This window comes from Symsagittifera roscoffensis, chromosome 7, assembly GCF_963678635.1.
Source record: "Symsagittifera roscoffensis chromosome 7, txSymRosc1.1, whole genome shotgun sequence".
In the NCBI taxonomy this organism is placed as follows: domain Eukaryota; kingdom Metazoa; phylum Xenacoelomorpha; order Acoela; family Convolutidae; genus Symsagittifera; species Symsagittifera roscoffensis.
Window position 1 is genome coordinate 41,476,487 of NC_087068.1, and position 23,205 is coordinate 41,499,691.

At 34.8% G+C, this 23,205-nt stretch overlaps 1 protein-coding gene across 2 annotated transcripts in view; it reads left to right on the top strand.

Annotated features, from left to right (window-relative positions):
* Window positions 1-23,205, top strand: part of LOC134851311 (uncharacterized) — a 247,743-nt gene that overhangs the window by 101,861 nt on the left and 122,677 nt on the right. The window contains exon 1 of one of the 2 annotated variants that reach the window (XM_063867340.1): window positions 22,374-22,384. The exons of the other annotated variant lie outside the window; for it this stretch is intronic. The gene's annotated coding sequence lies outside the window, so the exon portion shown is untranslated. Of the gene's footprint in view, window positions 1-22,373; window positions 22,385-23,205 lie in introns of those variants that run through there. 2 annotated transcript variants of the gene reach the window in all.

Consider the following 23,205-nt stretch of genomic DNA (forward strand, 5'->3'; position numbering starts at 1 on the left):
ATCCTAGGTTTCAAGTTTCGTAATAGTGCGGATTTCTCTCAAATGATGTCTGAAAAAGACTTTTTTAAAAACTTTTAAATATGCTTTCAGGGCTTTATCTGGATAGTGGTGCATGTAATTATTTTTCTAAAAAAGATTTTTTCAATAATTTTCCAGAATCTAGCTAGAACTTTTGCCGTCTGGACTAAAAGATTTCTTCCTAAAGTTTTTCTCTGGCTTGTGTTAGGACCGACAAGGGAAGACCGATTTCCAACACGTCTTTACACTATCCCTTTTAAAAGGATTTTTACGGATTTTTACTTTTGTGAGATAAGGTTTCTTGAATCAAACTCTATTGCGCCCCTTTTTTTCGTCCCAGCTTTTTTTTCTAGAATTCAGACTCAACTTGTATGAGGTTCGATGGTACTAAAATCCAAGATATTGAATGGTTATCCAAATATACAGAGATTATAGGATGGCCGCAATATAATCTAAAAATTATCGAGATTAATGGGTCTGCGAGGGATCTAATTAATTGCATCACGCAATTTAAATCGACGGCAACATCTAATCAAGTTTTTTAATTTCAATTTAGCTCACGCACTCGAGCTTTTCGAATATCACTCTGACAGTCACTATTCTCCGAGAAAAATTCTATCTAACTTTTTTCACTGGCCTTGCTCCAGACCGACTTGCCGTTTTAAGCTCTAAAAAGGTTCTGTCTCTTGGAGGCACTCTAGTACCCTCCAATCCCTTATCTTTATTTACATTTGTATTTGGTTAAAGTCACACCATTCGTGTTAATCCTGGCATCTTGTTAATTAAACCCTCCGCTCAGTTTTTACAACTGCATCCCTCCCCCCGACAACACTGTCAACTGCCAAGCTCGATTGCTTTTATCAAATCTCGTCAAGCTTATCAAGTAAAGGTATGCGCGGTACGTGTCACAATTTGAAACAAGCTAGCAAAACTCATGCAGTCCTAGTCAATTAGTTTCCGACCTCCGTGGATTCTAGCCTCCGAGCTCAACTCAACCTCCAAATCATGCAAGGTTTTACTCATTGAGCCTTCAAAGTTCTTCATTTTGATTACCTAGCAAATATTTTAGTTTCCTGCGGCCGGCGAATTACATATTCTCGGGCAAAAGTGCTAACTTATGCGCCCAAAAAAACACATCCTATTCCAATCACAAAATTTTAGCTCGTAAGGACATGTCGTTCCCTCCCCGGATGTTCCCCAGAGTAAAACAACTCTTTCCGGGAAGCTAATTGAAAATCCCATTCATTCATATTGTTTGTGTTCCTTAATTCCCGTTTGCTTCGTATACATCAACTAATCAACCTGCGATTTCTATATTCTGGTCGTAATATCCCAATCGCCAAGCTAGTTTGAACTCAAAGATTTCCGAGCCCACTTTAGTTAGTTTCACCACTCAAAAATTATCGGTAAAGAATTCGATATTTTTTAGATCCCAACATCTCTAATGTAACCCAACAGGTAGATTTCAGCCATTTTTAGTCTCACCAGGGAAGGTGACACCAGGGTGTTAGTTCTCAATGGGTCGTTTTTTGGGAATTAAATCTAGTATGTATACATAACTGTCATAAAATCGATAATCTTTTCTCAAGGTTTTGCGTAAACTGTCTACTTCCGATCTTTAGGCACAGGAGGCATTTGGGCTAAGTAATTTTTTTAGCCTTCACATTATTGCATGCAAACATCAGATTGAACTCCTCAACCAATTTCTGTGAGTACCGAAAAAGCATTAGGATCACCCATGCTACAAAGTTCCTATCTAGTCACGAATTTTGCTGAGACAAAGTTTAAAGTTCCGGCTTTTCACTTTTTCACTAATTTATGCATTTTTCTACAGCCTTTTTTCTCCCTACATAAGCCAGGCTCTCGATTGGAAAAGGAAGTCCGGCAGCCCCTAATGCGCTCGCCACTTCCCTTAGCTCCCCTGCCGAAGTTGAATAGCCAGTAGTCAACGTTTCATGAAGTAACCAGGTATGTCGAGTGTAACAGGTACGTGGCAGTGAGATTCTCGGGCCAGAAAATAACTTCCTGAGGCCACAACCTCAACGCGGTCAACGGCGAGTACAAAAAAGACTAGCCCGACATAAAGACGCTCTACTACGGGACATCGCAACTAGTCGAAAGCTAAGTTTTTGACAACTGCTCCTACTGCAGTGTGCTGCATTTACATCCCCGCAAACCTCCGCAAAGCTGTGGCGTCACTCAGATACAAAAAAGGCTGAAATCTTGAATCGAGGAGTCGCTGTGATTCCTTTTATGCCGGCTGAGCACGGAAAATTGCCTGATACACCTCATGAAGATTCATCGTGTATTGAACAGGGAGTCCCCGCTCCTGTAATAACTGTCAATTGTACATGTTTGAATTGTACAAGCTCGTATTTTGTCAACAGATCAGTATTGAGACTCGCCTCAGGCATCTTGTTCAGGTGGGTTGTATCTAGTTTGTTGGTCAAGTTAACTTGGGGTACCATAGCTACCGGTACAGAACCGCGAGCGACTTGGCTCAACACGTCATCTAAAACGTAACCGTAATTGTGAACCGCCAATTTGTGTACAGTCAGCTGGGCGCGTATGATATGCAGGGTCTGCGAGTAATTAACAACAGCAATGGAGAACTTCGCTGCATGACTAGAAGTAGAAACCCATTTCCTATGATTACACGCGCTCTACCTTTTTTTTGGTGATCATCTGCTTCGTAAACCAAATTTAAGAATTGTCTACAGATTAACTCCAGTATTTGAAATGTGAGAAATCATTTTCAGCTTGGTTTGATCCGTATTTAGGGAATGCCCCAAAAGGTTCAGCTCGCACGAGTGCAGCAAAAACATCCAGACAGCACTGACCAAGAAAGAGGCTTCCCTTACCAGCCGAGCTGTTTCCGAAATGTCGCCCCAGAAGCCGAAGGGGAAAGAATGGCAGAATCACTCTTTCAGTATAGGGGCGAGTATAAGTGTCGCTGCGACGCCCAGACCTCCGGCTTGATACACCATCTGAAGTGAGCGGTACTTTTCTCATGATTGTCCACAAAACCTGCGTCATTTTCTTCATCTCTGCCAGTAGCGACTCAATCTCGTCTACAGCTTATTCAAATTCAAAGAATGACAGGTAAGTAATGTTGATTAGGACATCCGTTGAGAGCAAGTCCCCACGGATCTTTCCGTCGTATTCATCCCACGTCTTGGCAACATGTACTGGTTCTCTAAAAGCTAGTTAGAGGAGGGTCCTGTTGATTGCTGGTGATACAGAAAACGAAACTGAAACCCAAACCGTCTCTATCGCACTCGCGATTATAAGTGGGGTCTCCTCCACAAATGCTGCTCCTGCCGTGCGGTTAATCGTCAAAATTGAGGAAGGCCCAACCCTAAGCAAGAGGATAGAGACCAGAACGACCAGCCACGAGATAGGTATCACGGTACAGTTAACCATCTATACAGAGGGCAGTGACTGAGGACGAGGGGTCACTCCTTTAGAGGTATTAATTACATGAAACTTAATCCTTTCATTAAATCTATGGGCAGTAAGTTTCTTTTGTCCGGGTTACAGACCTCCTTAAAAAATTTTTGAACGATTTTCCATCTCCCTGTTAAAACACGGAAAACAAACTTGCTTGGCTCTGTGGGGAATAGACTTCATAAACTGTTAGCGAAGTAATTTAAGATATAAGCTACAAGACGCAGCCACGATTGGAAGCAGAATCTGTTCCTATCCTTGGATGAACGAAGACAGCAAAAAACAGTGATGTATGAAGGCCAATACCTTGAGGTTTCGAGGAGTGTATTAGTGCCTAGTGCGTCAGAGAGAGTTAAACAAGCAGTAAATGACATTATTTTTCATGCACCCTGAAAAAAAATGATGCTCTTAGAGCAAACTAGGATAAAGATAGCCGGTTAATGTGCAAATAAAACAGAAGGTTCCAACCATTCTCTTGAAAACAATTTCAAGCTAGTGTCGTTTTTTGCGTGGTGTGAAAGTAGGAACTAAGCGAAAAAAAATTAGTTATATTCTACAATCATAGTCAAGTAGGCCAATTGCAAAACAGTTTTTGCAGAAATATGACAAAAAAAAAGAAAAAATGTGAAAAAATGTAAGAAAGTTCCTATTTTTTTCTGTAGAGTTTCTATTAATTTTTGAGATTTTTGAATTTCAAAAACTTCGAAAACTAACTTTACTCGAGTAAAACTTCGAAAACTAACTTTACTCGTGTAAAACTATTGTAAGCCTGCAAACTCCTATTTTGACAAACCTTATTAGCTCGGATGTGGACCAAAAATCAAAAATTTCAAACCAGTTTTTTTCTCGACTCTGAGAAAACTTTGGGGTCTTTCGAATCACGACTGAAAGGGCTTTTATATGATACATAACTCCTTTCGATGATTATTTTTGTTACCTGATTTTGCGTGGAAAAGAAAAGAAAAACAAATGAAAAAACTAAAACACAAACGAATAGAACGTTTCTCCACATTTTTCAATTGGTCGCAACAAAAATAATTCACCTGTGATTTTATCAAACTTTTTGGCCTTTTTTAAAATAATTTCTCCGGTCAGTCAAAAATTTTTGTTTCTGCGAAGATTTTTTCAGCTCATTTTTATCAGTAAAATGAAAACAATTTATGTCTTTTTGATGAAAATTTTTATCCAAATAGTTTCAAAAATTTGTTAAAAATATAATGTTGCTAGAACTTACGTATCTTATCTTCGATTTATTTCTCCTTCGGTTCTGTCTTCGGCGTCGTTCGGATATGACGTCAGAGTAGTCTCCAGTCTCGTCTCCCACTCGGTTCAGATCGTCCAAAATTGAGTTTTGAATCATCGGTTTCGGAAGCTGTGCTGGAACCTCATCATCGGCAAATAGTCCATCGCGTGGTGTGAACTGATTGGCTTCCAAAACTGTTCCTGTTGTGGTTTTAGTGAACAATACACTTTTTGGTGTATTTTTTCTTGTTGTGTTTTCATGTTTCTTTGTTGCCGGAGAAAAATTTTGACAGTCACATTTCATAGGAATGGGTCCGTTGCGCCTTTCAACACAGTGACATGTTCTGCTGTGTTCGTGACATTCGGCTGAGTTGCTTTTCTGTGTTTTTTCCGTAGGAGTGCTCCACTTCATGCCTAAAGCCTGAAAAATGTGTTTAAAATTTTCAAGATGTTAGAAATATTAACTTATCACGGCTAGATTTTATTGATTCTTCTGTTGAATATGTGAGCTGTTTTATAAACTTGTTTTTTGCATTTTTGCTTTTTTCCACTTGATTGCAAACAAAAAAAAATGGAGCAAGTTTTCGGTCAAGTTTATGTTAAAAAACGCCAAATTTAAAGTGACCTTGAAATCAAACATTTCAAAACCAATTGCACGAAGAGAATGTTGACGGTCACAAACTTGGTCGATAAAAACCTATTAATTGAAAATCTGAATGCGCTATGGACGCAATTTTTAAACAAAAGCAACGTTTAAATTTATCCGAACGCAAGGCTACAGAAATCTCTCTAGGCCCAATGCTTAATAGTATGCCGGGAATGTTCTAGATATTAAAAATTCCATCGCTTCAAAAGCGTGCTTGAAAGTTTTCAATGGTTTTGCGAAGCAATCCAAGCTACTGAAAAAAAAATTGAAACCTTTTGACTTTTTTATTGTTCCAATAGTTCGCTCGAACAACTTTAACTAAATTTCTAAGCATTTAACCATATGAAAACAATTTGAAACACTTTGAGTTCAATTGCTTCAATAGCTTGCTGAGAAAAACTTATATTTACGAGATGATTCGCTCTATGAAATAACTGAACTTGTCAAAGTTCATTGTTTAAACAGCCTGACTTAAAAAACTTGAATTAATTTCCTACTTCCTCCTCTTATAAAATAACTATGAAACATTTTGAGACTTCATGCTTTTGGTCGTTTTCTTAGAAAACCTTGAACTTTGCAAGCCATTTCATCAATAAAATAACTTGAAATTTCTCAACGTTTATCACTTCAGAAGCTTTCATGAAAAAAAAGTATTTTGCGACGCAATTCAAGCTATGAAAAAATTTTAGAATTAAATCAATTTTTCACTGCTCAATTGGCTTGATCAGAAAAAAACTCTGCTTTTAGCGAGCCGATTCTTTTCATGAAGTAATTGAAATTTTTCAATTTTTTATCGCTGGAAAAGTCGAATTTTTTTCCGACCCATTCTCTATATGAAATAACTGAAATATTTGTAAACTTCTTCATCGCTTTAATACCTTGCTCAGAAAAATTTGCAATTTTTACAGACAGATTCGTTTTTGATTTTTTTCATGTGTTGTTGCCCCAACACCCTGCTTACAAAGATTTTTTTTCTGCAAAACGCTTCGCTCTCTGAGTTAACTTGAAATGCTTCAAAGTTCCATCGTTAGAATAGCTTGCTTAGAGAAACAAAATTTTTTGCAAACCAATTTGCTATATGAAATAACTGAATTATCCCGAAATTTCTTGGCTTCAATAGCTTGCTCTAAACCTAAGGCTTCACTCTAAGATATTTCAAGTGAACTTGGAAATTTGCAATTTTTTGCCTAAATTGTCTCCCTAAAAAATTAAATTTTTGCGAGCCGATGCATTTCTTGGAACTATTAGAAATTTTTATATTTTCAAGTTTTCTTGCTTGAGAAAAATTACTGCTTGCTCACTACAACCACTTTTTTGCGAACCGATTGATTGATGGAGACGGGCTTGCTTTTTTCTTTTCTTTTTAGGCTGATGCTGGTTTAATCAATGCATGCAAAAAAAACGAATTGAATCAAGATGTGGTCATACTTGGGAAATGCACTTGCACGCTCTTTTGCTGGATATATCCAGTGACTTTTGTGGGTCCCGATCATATTTAGTGATCCATTTAGTATCGGCAGCTCTAAACAGGAGATTGTACCACAGAGAGTTTACAGTCACTCTTTTTCCATGCTCAAAAATTGTTCGGTTGATCCAATATTCCAAATGACTGAAAATTAAAAATATCTGTTTTTTCTCATCTTTTTTTAAAAAAAATTTTCAATTTATAAACTGAACTTACAGTTTATTATGCGTAAACACAGCTACTGGAACAAAAAAAATTTTGTTGAAAAGCTCACCACTTTTTTGAACTTTTGAAACACAATAGAGAATTGCTCACTTTTTATTGAAGAAATTAACTCTGAATAGTTGTATGTTGTCGTAGTAAGATTTTCAACAGCCTGTAAATAAAACGATATTTTTTCAATTTCGTCAAAAATTTGAAAAAAGAACAAACAACTAAAAGTTCTCACTTGCTTTGTTTGATATTGTTATTGGCGATGATATTTTTGAATCAACTGGAATTGTTTTGTCCTTTAGCATCTGATAGTAACATTTTTGAACATCCACAGGAAGAAATTGAAAAACGGAATTCGATATAAGCTCTTCAGAGGGTCGGCACAAAATTTTTCTCCTGAGAAAACCCTAAAAAGTACAGAAAAAAAGCTGATTGACCGAAAGCAAATTTCAAAAAGCTGAATGAGGATCGAACCTTATCGTATAATGGTGAAATTGATTGCTTGATTCTGAAAAAAAAAAATGGTTGTTAACAACTGAAATAGTTCAAAAATCTCAATTTAACTCGACTGATATTGAGAATTTTCTAGTTTTTTGGGAGATGGGAGCTTATATTTAAATTTTTACAGTTTTGGGTCTTTTTGCTTATTCCGCCCAAAAATCAATATTAGAACATTTTGAACTGAAACTACTTTGCTTCATTCTGATTGGCTAGAATTAGCCTACCAAATTTCAGCACCATCTCAAAATCGTTTGTTAACAATTATAAGTCGATTCGCAAATAAGCCGATTTAGCTAATACTATAGAATGCTTAGTTAACTATTCAAATTTATTTCAAAAAATTATGCAGAGGTGCAAAAAATTATGCAGAGGTGCAGAAAAAAAACGGAAAAAAGACACAAGAGAAAACAAAAAAAGTTCCAGAAAAAAATGACCACCTCTATATCTGCTCAAAGTTCGGCCTTATTAGAAATCGGCTTATGTGATTGAAATTGTATTAAGCAAACCAATCATTGCAAACAGTGTTGATTTAAATTATCCGGACAAAATGAACAAAACTTGAACTTTGAAACACATTTCTCTCAAAGTGCGTTAACAGAAGTGAAGTGAACAGAAAGTGAAGTGAACAGAAGTTGCTGATAATTTCATAAGAATTATTAGGGTGCATTTTTTTCTACAATATTCTCAACCAAAATGTTACCCAAAAATGGATAATTTTGGCTTTTTTCAATTAACCAAAAATTACGCTGGAACTATTTTGCTAATTGATGAGAAATCTATATCACAAGAGTTTCCTTACACAGTGCAACAAAGTTCTACAAGTGTTAAATCTCCAAAAACCTGTATAAGAGAAAAAGTTTTTGCTTGATAGTCAAGAAAGGTGATTCTGACTATATAAAATCCAAAGTCTTTGTTTAAAAACAAATTTTAAACAATTTAGTCTTTTTTGTGGAGATTTAACCCCTCTAGAACTTTGTTGGGCTGTGAGAGACGGCTTGTGATATATATTCCTCAATTAACAAAATATTTCCACCGTAATGTTTGATTAATCGAAAAAAGCCAAAATGACCCATTTTTGGGGTAATATTTTGGTTGAGAACTTAGTAGAAAAAAATGAACTATATTAATTCTTATGAAAATCTCAGCAACTTTTGTTCTCTTCATTTTTGTCTAATCTTAACCCATTTTGAGAAAAACGTGTTTGGAAAATCAAGTGTTCTTCGTTTTTTCCGGATAATTTAAATCAGCACTGTATTTGTTCTTTGCATTCATACATTGAGAAACACGAAATCGCTAAATAAAGAAATTTGGGCGGAATAAATCAAAAGACCCAAGTTTTTTTTATCAGAACTCATTTCTGTTAAAATAAAACGAGGACTACTTGCCAATTCAGAATCGTGTTATTTCCTGATTGAGTCTATAATCTCATAACCTCAATTTTGTGTTCAGTTTTTTTTTTTGAATGAAAACGTCAGACGTTCATTAGTCGTCGATTGATCTTTTAATATCAACATGAATAGAAATGATGAACTGACTACTCACATTGAAGCTGCTATTGCACTGCGGTTTGTCTGATTGTTTTTTTCGGATCCAAATAACGAATGGGTAACGATGGAAAGAGGAACTAGGTAAAATTCTGTAGAGAGGCCATATTTGCAGCCATTCGTGGTGGAGTCAGCTCTTGCATGATAGTAAAATACGCTAAGTATAGTAAGAAAACTCAGATTTCCCCCCATCGTCGAGTGTTTGATTCAACTTAATCTTTCATGTCTTGTACATACAAATATTTAAACAGTTCACTTGGGTAGATGATAGGTTCAAATTTTTAAGAGACACTTTCAATGTTAACTTCAGTAGACTGTTTTGTACGTTTTTCGAGCAACTTATAACTTTTTCTTCGCCAGAAATAACATGTATACAGTTTAGTGCACTCTTTAAAATTGCTTCAAGCTACTAATGCATCGTTTCAAGCACATTATTTCCGGAACGTTGGAATCGAGCTAGTTGCAATTTAAGCAGCCGTTTTTATGAGCAACGTTCTTCTGGAGATTAATTTAACATCAATCAACTAATGACTTCAAAAATTTTAAATTTTCTTAAAAAAACGCTCCTTAATTAGCCAAATTGCGTTCTAGCCGAAAAAACTAGTGGTTACTTTGGATTGAGTTGCTGAATTGCGGATCACGAAAAATTTTAAGCAACACATTAAAACAATTTCCGGGTTGACCTCCATACACCGAAAATGCTTATTATACAAATCCATACTTATTGAGACCAATTATCAAGAAAGGAAAAGACCAACATACGAGCTGTACAGTTGATCACGGCGAACCGCTGCTGTGCCTTTGCTTAAGAACTACATGCAATTTTTTTGGTTATTTTTCTGGGCTGGGTAATGTTTCTTCACCCTCAAGCAACGAGCACGAATCATGGTGGGTCTCGAACATCCGACCTTTTGAAAAAGAGGCGGAGACGTAACCACTTCACCACCACTCCCCTCTTCACCAACGCTCCCCGAGCGCACCAAATGCACGGAAAAAGGCTTGTCATACAATTTTCTTAAAATTTCGAAAAATGGTTGAAAAGGATATAAGCTAATTTTGGCTGCTGTTTGATTTCATTGCAACAGCCTGGTGATGAAAACCGAGGTTTTTGGTTTTTGAAAAAAATACTTATCATACAATTCCCATATATGGAAATCGTATGACTAGCAATATTTTTGATAGCGATACAATTTTTTTTTTCAACCGCAAATCGAATTTTGTACTTTTGTACCTTTTCCAACATTTTTTTTGCATGCAAAATTTAGTGTTTTGTGTGCATAACTAGATAGACTAATGTTAATTTTTTTCGCTTCATAATTTTGTTCAGAAAGACTGAAAACTCCTATTTCTTTTGTATGGCATGTCTATGTTTGCCTTGATCAATGTCTGATAACTTAAAAAATCAAACTTTAAAAGTAAACGTCGTTGAAAAAATTTGCCAAAGTTTTCAATTTTTTTTTCGTTATATCATTTGTGAAGGACAGCTCTAAGACAATTGAGTTCGTTTTCTATGCATTGTAAATACAAGACCCTCCAACCTGTTGCTTTGAGTGAACCAAAGTCTTTGTTACTTTTTTAAAAATTAAATTTAGAAAAAAAAATCGGCTTGTGGAAAAATACTTATCATACAATTCATATATAAGGAAAAAAGTCCATCACGAGATTCATACAATGTTCTGTACGTATAAATTGTTTGGAATTGTATGAGAAAGCCCTGAATACAAAGCCCTGATTGTTCCGGCTGTCCATAAACTGGTCTGCAATAGTTTTTGGTTATTGAAACATTGACAAACTATGAATTTTAAGCTGAATAGTATGAATCGTGTATGGAATTAATAGAACCAATTGCCTGACTCAACAGAATGAATTTGAAACTATTTTGTGGTCCGGGATAATTCGCCACGCGTGAACAATATGCGTTTGTTTATTGAGCGTTTGACAGTGATCTTTGAGTCAGGTTAGTCTAGTGGTGAGCGCGCCCTTTCTGGGTCCACGAAGATCTATCGATTGTGTTTCCGAGGGAAAAGACTTTGAGAATTGTTCTGAATAAAAAAAATCACCCAGATAACTTATATTTCTTTTTTCTTTGAAAGTCGGTATAGCTGCTGCTGTTAAGTTGCGCAAAAAATTAATCCGTCGATAAAAAGATTGCATCACTTTAAAATGCGCAATTTTTTTGTTCATTTTAAGATGAGAGAACTTTCAAAATAAAACAAGTATAGCTGCTGCTGTGCAAGTTGCGCAAAAAATTAATTCGACCATAAAAAAATTGCATCAATTTAAAATGCGCCATTTTTTTGTTCGTTATATGATGAGAGAACTTTCAAAATAAGAACTCGAAAAACAGCAAAAAATTTTTTTTCAGTTTAAACATATTTTTGTTTGGATTTTTTTAGCTTCGTTCCCAAAAAGGCACTAAACATTCTGAAAGTTAATTTTAAATATTTATAACTAAAGTTTTACGGTTCAACCTGACTTATAAGACCTCTATTATAAAGTTGTTATAAGACTTTATAAGTATATTATTTTCGCTTGGTTCAGTCGAAGTATGACTAAACATCAAAAAGTTCAAACCAATTATTCTCGGCAATGAGAAAATTTTGAATTTTTTACAGCCCTTCGACTTACGATTGAAAGGGTTTCATTGTATAACACTCGATCCATTCTAGCGATTGCTTGTGGCACCTTCTAGCTTGTTTGTGGCTTTCTCCCCATTCTAATGGTCGTAATAGCAAGCCAAGATATGTTCTAGCTGTCAACTAATGGTTATTCCAAAGCTACATAAGAAAAAAGTATTTAGAACGCTGTTTTTTGGTTCATCGTGTTACTGTTGTACCAGCATCAATTTTTTTTGTTAATGAGCGACCATATTATGATTTTAGAGGCCAGTCTTTCTGAAAATGGAAAAACAATAATTATCATCATTTAAAAAGCAATTATAATTTCTCTCCTATTCGTTCTCAGATCTAAAAGTCGTTTAACATGACGCAAAAGGTGCCAAGAACTCTTGTATTGTTTGGCCGCAAAATTTGAAGACCATACATCAGACAAACGAAAAATTTTTTTTTTGGTATGAATTTGTATGGTGAAAAATCGATTCTTATGAGATTGGCTTAAGGTTGTCTGACACCAATAATATAAGGAAATCAATGAACCTTTAGATTTTGGCAAAAATTTTCAAAGATGATAATTTTTAAAGTAAGAGTTTTTTTATCATTTATGACTTGATCTATGCATACACAAACTTGCCATAGAAAATAATTAGGCGTTTTAAGCGTTTTTGAAAAAAAACTTCCAGAGAAACGGAAAAAAATCCAATTTTTGTGTATCCAGAACTACGTTATGCACACAAAAAATTAAATTGTGCACGCAAAAAAAAAGTTTTGGAAACGGTAATATATGGGAATGGTATGATAAACATTTTTCCTAAAAAAAAAATCTCCAGGCTGTTTTATTAGAATCAAACAGCCTCAGAAATTAGTTTATATCTTTTGTCAACAATATTTTGAACTTGTATGAAAATTGTATGACAAGCATTTTTCCATGCATTTGATGTATAGAATTGTATGATAAGCATTTTCGGTGTATGGAGGCCAACCCTTGGAGTTGTGTCTGACTGTAACAGAGTGTTATAATCTCTTAGACAATGTCTCAATGGTAACCAATTGTAAGTCCTGTGAGTACTTATGTTATATGTAAAATTATTTATCTACATAAAAATCCGTTGTAATTTATTTCGCCTAAAGAGTATCGGTTAAACCTAAAACTAGATTACACTAGAATGTTGAAAACTCAAGTGCATTATCTCCCTTATGCTTGATTATCTCCCTTATGAATCTCTACGCATGATTTCAGTTAAACTCAGTAGTAGATTTTAAATACCATAAAGGTTGGTTCTCAGAATGATCACGAACAATCAATTGACTGGCAATAGCTGCAGCTCGTGGACTAGAACGATGCGTGCATGTTTATTTTGTAAAGTTTTTTTTTGTTTTGTTCCTACTTTGGGGCGCGTTTTCGATAGCAGAGTGATTGGTTTTGTCCAGGAAAAAAGCACTTAAACGGAATATCCAGTTTCGCTCCTGATTTATACAAAGCTTTAGTTAAAGTTAGAAAATTTGACATCAAAATCATATAAATTCAAAGGATTTCTACTCTATTTGTGGTATACTTGTGGACAAAAAAAGCGCAACTTCAATTTTTTTCCAAAATACCTCTTTACAAAGTCCATTTTGGACATCAATTATTTCGAAGCTCAATAAAATTTTTAGTTTCAGAGACCTTCCATTTTTTATCCGGGTCTGAAAATTCCCGATTTCCTCAATTGCTCTGAGTTTTTTGAATAACCGTGAAAAAGTAGGAAACAATCAAGTTTAGTAAAGTTTTCACAGTGAGGATTTTGAATTTTCTCGCTAACAATGTTTCACGTCGCACGAATTAGTTTTTTACTTCGCTTTTTCAACAAAGAGTTCACTACGATGCATAACTTAGTGCAGATGAGGGAATCTACAATTTTCAGACCCAAATTTAATTGGCAAGTCTTTGAAATCAAAATTTGATAGTTTCAAAGAGGGTAGCTTTGATCATTTGCTCTTGGTCTATGTAAAAAAAAGTCTAGGTGAAATTCGAAATAAACCTTGTCCAAAATGGACATTTCAAAGAGTGAAATTCTGAACTTGCGCTTAGTTTTATCAACTAGTGTATCTCAGATTTTTTTGTTTTCCTTTCTTGACGATTATCATGTGAAGCATTCTTATAGGCCTTGGAGCTAATAGGTTAACTAATTGTCTGCATCACTTAATCATTGGTAATCAAGCGCATTTACTCTATTTTTTAAATCAAATTTCAGCGATTTAGTCAATCATGCAAAATCATCTCACATAATGCACCAGACTCAATGAGCACTAGAAAACATCCCGCCTGAATAGAGCACGGAAAAAATAAACAACACCAATCAGTTAACACTGCAAAGAGCAAGACAAACGAAAAAAACTTGAGGGAAAACAATACACAGATATCAAATATTGAAGTGCAAGGCCACTTGGGAAGATAGACACGTTAAAAAATTTAAAATAGACAATAATCAAGGTATTTGTAAAACTTAATCTTTTTACTTCTCTTTTTTATTACAATTTTAAAACTTTTAATTCATAGCCTTACAATCATCAGTGTCACTGTGTTCCTATTGCCTTTTAATTTCTGTGGACTATTGTTCGCTTTAGAAATTTATTACGCTAGCAAAACTATATACGTCGGACAAAACGCTTGCTAGGAATAAAGGGTCCTTTCTACTTTCTATCTTAGAAAGTAAATCTAAAATTCGCTGAGAAATATTTTATTAGAAAAGAAGTTAGTATGAATTTACTGCAAGTTGCCTTTTGACTCAATATCTATTTTAACGGTGAGAAGAGATATTTTTACTGACAATGGATATTATTTTAGAGAATGGTTGGGGTGGTTGAAGAGAGTGGTGTTGGTGTTAGAAGAGATATTGTTGGGAATGAATTCCCGTAGTTTTGAGCCTCTATTTATACTCAGATGGGAAATCGTACCACTTTTCGTATCAAATGAGATGTTATTTCTTAACTTTGTATTCTCTATTCGTACTTTCGTTTTTTACGAGAAGAATGTTTCGTATGCTCATATTTTACGAGAGGAATCGTTATTATTCGCATTGAACGAGAATAGTCGTTTCAATTCTCAATGCTTAAAACGTTATACGAATTAATCTAATAGCATTTCCCTTCCTTTTGCAAGGGAATAAAAACATATTTATTTTGTGGTGGCGGCGGCGTCACACTTTGTGAGCTCAATAAAATAATTCATGTTTCTGTTTCGATTTGAAATCAGAACATATCCATCCTCCTATTTGGAGAGGAAAAAAACTAAAACTTTCATTTTTACTTTCACTTGAATAGTAGGGTAATTGTTGATCGATCAAAACTTTTTCTTTCAATCTCATGAAGTTTGTTCAATAGTTTGTTGGTAAAGATAGGTAGCAGATGTTTTTGAACATCTGATACTTTGAGTCAGGCTTGAATGAATATAAATACATCAGTTACATTTATAAATCAAAATAGAGTTTACACAACCAAGAGATTTATCTATAAAATTAAATACATCAAAATTATTTGTTTCTCAAAAAATTGCAGGTCAGTTTAATATTATCATTCCTTGAACATTCTTTTCTCGAAGTTTCCTTTTCGTCCTGTAGTATGTGAAGTGGGTGTCCATATGATTAATAAGGGGAGGACTGGTTCATACAAAAGGGTGTAATTTGTTTTTTTTTGTTTTTTATAAAAATCAAAATTGTTGAGAAAGCAAAATTATTAGCTATACTACATAGCTAAATAAAATGAAAGAATAAATGTTTAAATGAAAGGATGAATTTTTATAATTTTCCTTCCAACCGAGCTATAAGTTGGTGATTTTTTGTTTTCAAATTATGGATTTGCTTTTTTAGCTCCCAGATTTGATGCGTTTCATTTATATGACTGCGCTGAATTTGTTCAGTATAGTCATCCAACTGGGGGGTTTGTAATTTTGCTGTCAAATTTTTTGCTGGGACATAGATTTTTTGATACTCAAGAAGGGAATTAGTTATGGAGCATTTTTTTATGGGGTGATAGGCTTCTAATTTAAAACGGTTGATTAATGGATTCGAAGCATAATTGAGATCCATATCGAAGCCGGGATTACTGTTAGAATTAATGTACCGTTCCCTTTTTAACTGAATATGTAATTTAGTATTTAATTCAGTGGGGTGTAAGGGCTGTCGCCTAATGGTCATTGGATATTGAGAAGTTGATACCGGCGTATTTGCCGTTAGTATCTTATATGGTCTTACAATCTGGGTTCGCTTTTCAATTCTGGAATTTGAGGGAACCAGGGGTATTTTGAAACCTGTTGGTATATCCTAGAACAGTAGAATTTTTTTATTAGACTGGGTTTGTTGGGTGATCCAAGTTTTGATTTCTTCTGTCGAAACTTGTTAATTGGATGTGAGGATACATGCGATCCTGGTTGATTTTATCAATTTCCTCTAAAAGAGGGGCTTGTATATTCTGATCACATTCTTGTTCTAATTTTTCAGTTCGCTCATCTTGAGTGAAAATTGAGGTCACTATGGAAGTGAAAAGTATATTGTATGAGGCGGCAAGCAATACTTTGCCAAAGTGTAGTGAGCGGCCGGTGATTTTGTGAATATGCATAGCCTTTATTATGAATGCTAGGCAATCTAGTACGAACTTCACAAATAGAAAAGAGGCAAAGACTATTCTGCATTTTTCTAAATAGTATTGTACTTTCCCGAATATACGGGTGTATTCGTTTGTCCAAAAGTTTTGAGAGATGAGATATTCCAAATAAATTGTTTGAGAAGAGCCTAGTGGGCTATATGAATCCGTGAAAAAAATTTTTTGGGCGTTTAGAAAGGACCTGGATACTTTTTGCAGTATTCCTTTCATCTCTGAATTATCGGAAATCATATTCCAGAATTTTTGCATTTGAGCATATGTGTAGATTGAAGTACCTTGACTAGAGGCTAAAGAATGCTTAATCTGTTGAACTATCTCTTTTGGTTTAAAGAGATATGGTCCTGTAACCCTTGTAATTTGAGGGGTTGATTCAATCCAGGACTTATCATCATCAACATCTAGTTGAAAGACATTTAAATGTTTGTTTGAACAGTCTTGTAGATCTGCCGACTGAAAAATTTGTCGCTTAATTGGATCGACAAATCGAATGTTTTCCTTATACATAATGGGAATGCGATTATAGCATTCATCCATTAATTGCAAAGGTGAATAAAATTTCAGACAATGGTAGAGCCAGGCAACATTGCCATTGGTCTCTAAGAACATAGAGCGGTTCTGAGTTAAAATGTAGCCAGCCAAACGTGGATTTTCAAGTGAAAGCATTAGAGTATTTAATATTGACGATCGTTCTAGCTCACATTGATTTTGCAGAAAGGCTAACTCGGCCGCTCTGAGCATGTAGAAGCTATTAAAAAGAATATAGTCCAATTTGGTTCCTATATGAGCTTCGTAGTCAATTTGACTAATTGAGAATTTGAGTGGCGGCAAATCATCACTTGTTGTGAGAAAAGTAGAATTTGGTTGGCCGGCATTATGAATAGTTCCCGTTTCTGGGGTTGGTTTAACTTGGATTCCAGTATCCATATTGAAACCGTCAGTGTATGGAATAAAAAGTGAATCATATGATGTTGGATACACTATTCTGGGATGACCACAAAGAGATTGCGGTTTATTCTTCACCTGTAGCATGAATTTTTGAGAAACCCTTGTTTGGGTAGAATGAATAGACGGGCTAGAATTGCCTTTAATTATATAGTATGAGTCTTCGTTTTGAATCATTTTAGCCGGAAATCTGTTTAAAACAGTGAAAATTCAATTTTTGGGTTCTTCCCAAGTATAAGCAAAAGCGTCTAAGGACGTTGTTTCACGTCCATTTGTAGACACTGGACAGGGCAAAGGAATGTTTTGCCAATTATTGACTGTTCCATTTTTGAGGTTAACAGTCAGAGTTACATTTTGCATCAGAGTTTCAAAAGTGTCCAGTTTAATCCAAGAACGGCCATCACATTCATTATGATGTTCGCCGTCAACTTTGCAAACATGGGCATTAGTTACTGTTTTAACTTTAAATTTGAAAGGAATATTTCAATACTAGCATAGCCTAGGTTAAGATAGCCTCTGTCGGCGGCCGATTTACATTGATCGGCAGATAAATGGAGATCAGTAGTGATTATATTTTGTCGAGCGTCGATACCACTCGAATCAAAAGAATCGCAGAACCAACGGATTGATTGGTGTTTGAGTCGACACATTGTCGCATTTACTTTTGTGCGATAATGTCTCTGATAAAGAGTAAGATAAGCATGGGTTACATTAATATTTTTTGGTTGGACTTTGCAAGGTGCTACTTTAATTAGAGAGAACATTTTGTTAAAAGTCATTAATTGACAATCATAATGAGCAACCCGAAGATTATTTGCAGCATTTGCATACAATTGTTCTTTCGGATCAAATGCTGAGGTTTGATTCGAAAAAATTATTAGAGTTAATAGACCAACCAAATAAATTTTTTGCAAATTTATTTTTTGGAGGTGAATGATAGCAAAAACATTTTTAAAAGTACTCACTTTAAGCATTTCCTCGAGAGTGGTTAGAACAGGATCTTGGTCCATTAGTTCACTTTCCTCTAGTTCACTATTTGGATTTGTCATTTTGTGGATATTTTGATGGGAAATCTGAGTTAGATTTTTATTTTTGTTGAGGAAATCAGCAGATTTATTTTTTGGAGAGAGAGGAGGTTTAGGATGCAAGATGTGGAATTGAGCATGAATGAAAATAACTGTATATCAGTTAGTTTTTAAAGGCTGTTTTTGCTTTTTTGCATTTCTAAGCTCTGATTGGCCGTTGTTATTCGGCGTCTCTCGTTTGAATTCGTATTTCCTTCGGCATTCGTTTTGTAATGTTGTGGTTTTTTCCATTCTTGTTTAATGTCGTGGTTTTCCACTTAGTTTTGATTTGTTGAGATCTAGCAGTGAAAAGATTTTTATTCGTTTATGCTGTTGTTAATTTTTAACAACTGCATTCCCCTTCCCTAATGGAGGAGGAAAAAATGAAAATTAAAAGAGAACTAAAAGCAACATCATTTATTTGCTTTCTGTTAAACTTGATCTGTAATCCTACTATTTTAAAAAATTTTATCGCTCAAAATGGATTACATTGAGCATGAAGACAATCTGGTGGATTTCACGGAGAAATTTTTGAATTTACGAGACGAGTTAAACTTTAAACATAAAGCCTTGCTGGAGGACAAGGAAGTTGAGAGGAGGGTGGCAATTTACGATGGGCTAGTGGAGAAAAGGTTAAATTTGACACCGATGGAGTTTATGTTTTATGGACCGGAATTTTATTTGGAAGTATCCGGTACTAAATGCCGGTGAATTGTTCGAGTTGGGCTCAACTCAGAGTAAGTTTCTTGCCAAGAAACTGTGGAGTCCATGGAGTGGAGACAATGTGGTCTCAAAAGAAACACTGGACTTTTTGTCCTTATTCTTTGGAGAGGATGTAAGTTTCTTTTACAATACACCTAAAAATAAAAAATAATTTTTTTTTAATTTAAGTGACATGGCAACATAGAAAGAGTATATAAATTTGTTTTAGTTTCAAGAAAAATTCTTCAGAAGACCAGAAACAGAAGAAGATTTCAAAAAAATAGAGCTGGACATTATGTTAGAAGAAATCTATCAAGCTTGGTGGCGGCCTTATTCAGTGCTGCAGTTTGCAGTGAGGAGCCTGAGTAGGGCCGCTAAAAATTCTCTTGAGAAGATGGCGGCTGTTAAACTGATCAAATCCTTTACGGATATAAAGTCTAACCTTTACAAAAACTATTTTAAAATCTGTTTGTATATATGTTTATTTTTGGTGTTTTTGTGGTTTGTTTTACAAACAAAAGAGAAAAGAAAAGGCCAGTAAAAAAGAATGTTAAACAAATTTTAGTTTTGGCCAAATAAATAGTTGCTGTTTATTATTTCTTTTTAAATTTGCCAATTTTACTAGATGGAATTGTAGTTCCATAGAAGTTTGCAGGACGATTTGTCCGCTTAGGTCTTTTGGATTCGGAAAGTGATCCAGGTGCGGATCGAGTGTTCTCATAGAAGCTTTCCTGGGAGCTATGAGGGATATTTTTTCCATCAGTAAAGCTTTCTGATGATTCAGATAAACGAGGGAAATCAGGAGGACGGGGAGTATTATATTGTGTTAATATATTTTGGTGGCGGCGGCCAAAGTCATTTGCGAGACTAGTATTAGGACTTATACTGCGGCTAGGTAGGCGGCGGTGGCCATAACTACTAGATTGACTAGTAGAAGGATTAGGGGTTTTATCAACAGAAAAGGGAGTTGAACTTCGAATAGGTCTAAGATTCTGGTCAATCGGAGTTGCATCGAACAAAGTTCTTAGATGCATGGTTTCTCTTTCTGAATCCAATGATTGTTCATGTACAATGGTTTTATTTTGATCCTCATTTGTAGGGTTATGATCAGTCATTTGCTGGAAACCAATGTTGACTACTGGCAGAAACTGGTATTGTAGATTTTCAACCTGCTTAGTTTTATTGAAAGAGTTGATTTGTTGATTTGTTATATGATCATAAAAATCACTTGAAAATAAATCACTAGAGTACTCTTGTAGTAGTTTGGGAGTTTGTTGTTCTTTAGGAAAGTATTCAACAATATGATTGCGGTGGACAATCTTTTTCTCTTTAGTGAAATCATTTTGAATTCCGTACGTAACTTCCGTGATTTTTTCAATTACGGTATAAGGTCCAGATCTTAAACTCAAAAGCTTTTGTGATTTCAATAGTGGTTTGGATCTATATTCTAGTAACATTTTGTGCCTTCTTTTATTGGCCGTCCTAATTTAAATTGATTTCGGAACGTGTGGGCCTTATTAGTGATGCGGCGGCAATGGGTATAGGTATTACTATAAATCAACTTAAACTCGTTTTCCCTTTCAGTATTTTGGCGGAAATTTGATTTTTTAGAAATCTATCTATGGTCTCATTGTTTGACTTATGCTCGGTATCAGCATGATTTTCGAGAACAGCGCAAAATTCAGAGGTACAGATTTTGTTTTGGTCGCGGTAGAGGCCTAATTTAAGGCTAAGGGGAACCTGAGGTTTTATGCCAAAGACAATCTCATATGGAGTGTAACCTGTACTTGAATTATTGGCGGTGTTATGTGCAAAAGCAAACTTATTTGTTAACTCAGACCAGTTTGAGCCTGAGGTACTCGAGAAATGTCGAAAGTACTGGGTTAAATGTTTATTCTGGACTTCGACTTTTCCGTTAGTCCAAGGCGAGTATGTAGTTCTTGGTTTCAGGGTTATTCCCAATTCAGAGGACCAATGAGCAAAGTCATTACTCATGAATGCACTGCCATCATCATGAATATTTTGTTGTGGAATACCAAATGTTGTGATGTATTTCTCTAAGAGCTTAACTGTTTCCTTAGAGTCTGCATGGGTGCATGGATATACTTGAAGATCTCTAGAGAAGGCATCTATCACAACTAAGCAAAAGTTTTGCCGTGACTTGATGGTCTGAGTGGACCTTCATGGTCAATGTGGATCGTTTTCATCGGGGTTGTTTCTAATTGTCCCCATTATTGTAAGGGAGCTTCATTCAGGTCTTTCCGTTTAGGCTTATTTTTTTGACATTCTAGGCAATCATGAAGAAGCATGTTGACCCATTTATAGAGTCCGGGCCAATAGAAAAATCTTTTGATTATTTCCAAAGTTTTTGTTTCACCGTGATGACCGTTAAGAGGATACTTATGAGCTAACTCAAAGCAGTTTAGTACTAGGGAGATAGGTAAGCAAATTTTTGGAATCTTAGTATAGTCATCATTATATTCATTGATACATAGAAGATCATGTTGGTTTTCAATGAATAATAATTCAAACTGCCTGATATAAGCGTAAATTTATTACGCTAGCAAAACTATACACGTCGGACAAAACGCTTGCTAGGAATAAAGGGTCCTTTCTACTTTCTAGCTTAGAAAGAAAATCTAAAATTCGCTGAGAAAAATTTTATTAGAAAAGAAGTTAGTATGAATTTACTGAAATTGGCTTTTGACTCAATATCTATTTTAACGGTGAGATTAGACACATTTTTACTGAGAATGGATATTATTTTAGAGAATGGTTGGGGTGGTTGAAGAGAGTGGTGTTGGTGTTAGAAGAGATATTGTTGGGAATGAATTCCGTAGTTTTGAGCTTCCATTTATACTCAGATGGGAAATCGTACCATTTTTCGTATCAAATGAGAAATTACTTCTTAATTTCGTATTTTTTATTCGTACTTTCGTTTTTTACGAGAAGAATGTTTCGTATGCTCGTATTTTACGAGAGGAATCGTTATTATTCGCATTGAACGAGAATAGTCGTTTCAATTCTCAATGCTTAAAACGTTATACGAATTATTCCAATAGCATTTCCCTTCATTTTGCAAGGGATTAAAAACATATTTATTTTGTGGTGGCGGCGGCGTCACACTTTGTGAGTTCAATAAAATAATTCATGTTTCTGTTTCTATTTGAAATTAGAACAAATTGATCAAAATTTCGGGGAAAAAATTAAATACTTATTTTAAGTTTTCGTAATAAACATCCCCCCAAACGCTCTATTTCGAAAGTCTATTTCGCGTAAGACAACGTATTAAATAGATCATATACAATGCCTCAGATTGAAAAAATTTCTTATACTTATTAAATCTCCGCCTACCCGTTAATATTATTGAATATATCGCGCGTTAAATGTTACAATTTTGCAACATTGGCAATTTTTAAATCTCCATTATCTTACAAAAAACGATCGCAGGTGAATTAAACTTCAATGCTGTGCTCAAAATAACGATGCAAAAACTCCGTCAAGTTCTTCAAGCTAAAAATTTGAAATTTTTCTGAAGAAAACTGTTAAAATTAAAAAAAAAAATGTTTTTTTTTAAATCATCTCAACATACGCTAATGATACAAGCGGCTCTTTTTCCTTCTCCCCGCTTGCAAAGTAATTTTTTGATCACCTCGTTTTATCCCGGGTTGACCTCCATAGACCAAAAATGCTAATCATACAATTTCATACACTTAGTCTATGGAAAAATGCTAGTCATACAAGTTTCATTTATTTTGCAAAATGAGTTTAATCGAATTTCAAAGGTATACTATAGTTGTTTTGGTATCGAAATTGGTATCTCTTCATGAAAAAAAGGAAAAAAATGGTATGAAAAAAATGCTAATATATGGAAATTGTATGATTAGAAATTTTTTTAAAAATTTTTTTGTGAAAAAAAAAGCTTTGAACAATCATTTCAACTGCTGGCAAAACAGTTAAGCGTTTTTTGGGCTGCTACGACTAAAAACTTTGACTTTTTTTATTTTTGTTTTCTGAAAAAAAAACACTTGTCATACGATTTCCATATATGGAAATTGTATGACTAGCATTTTTTTGATGGCGACGACAAAAAGTATTTTTAAAATTGCCCCCAAAAATTTTTTGTGTTTTTTTTCAACCGCGTATTCGAACAAACATTTTTTGA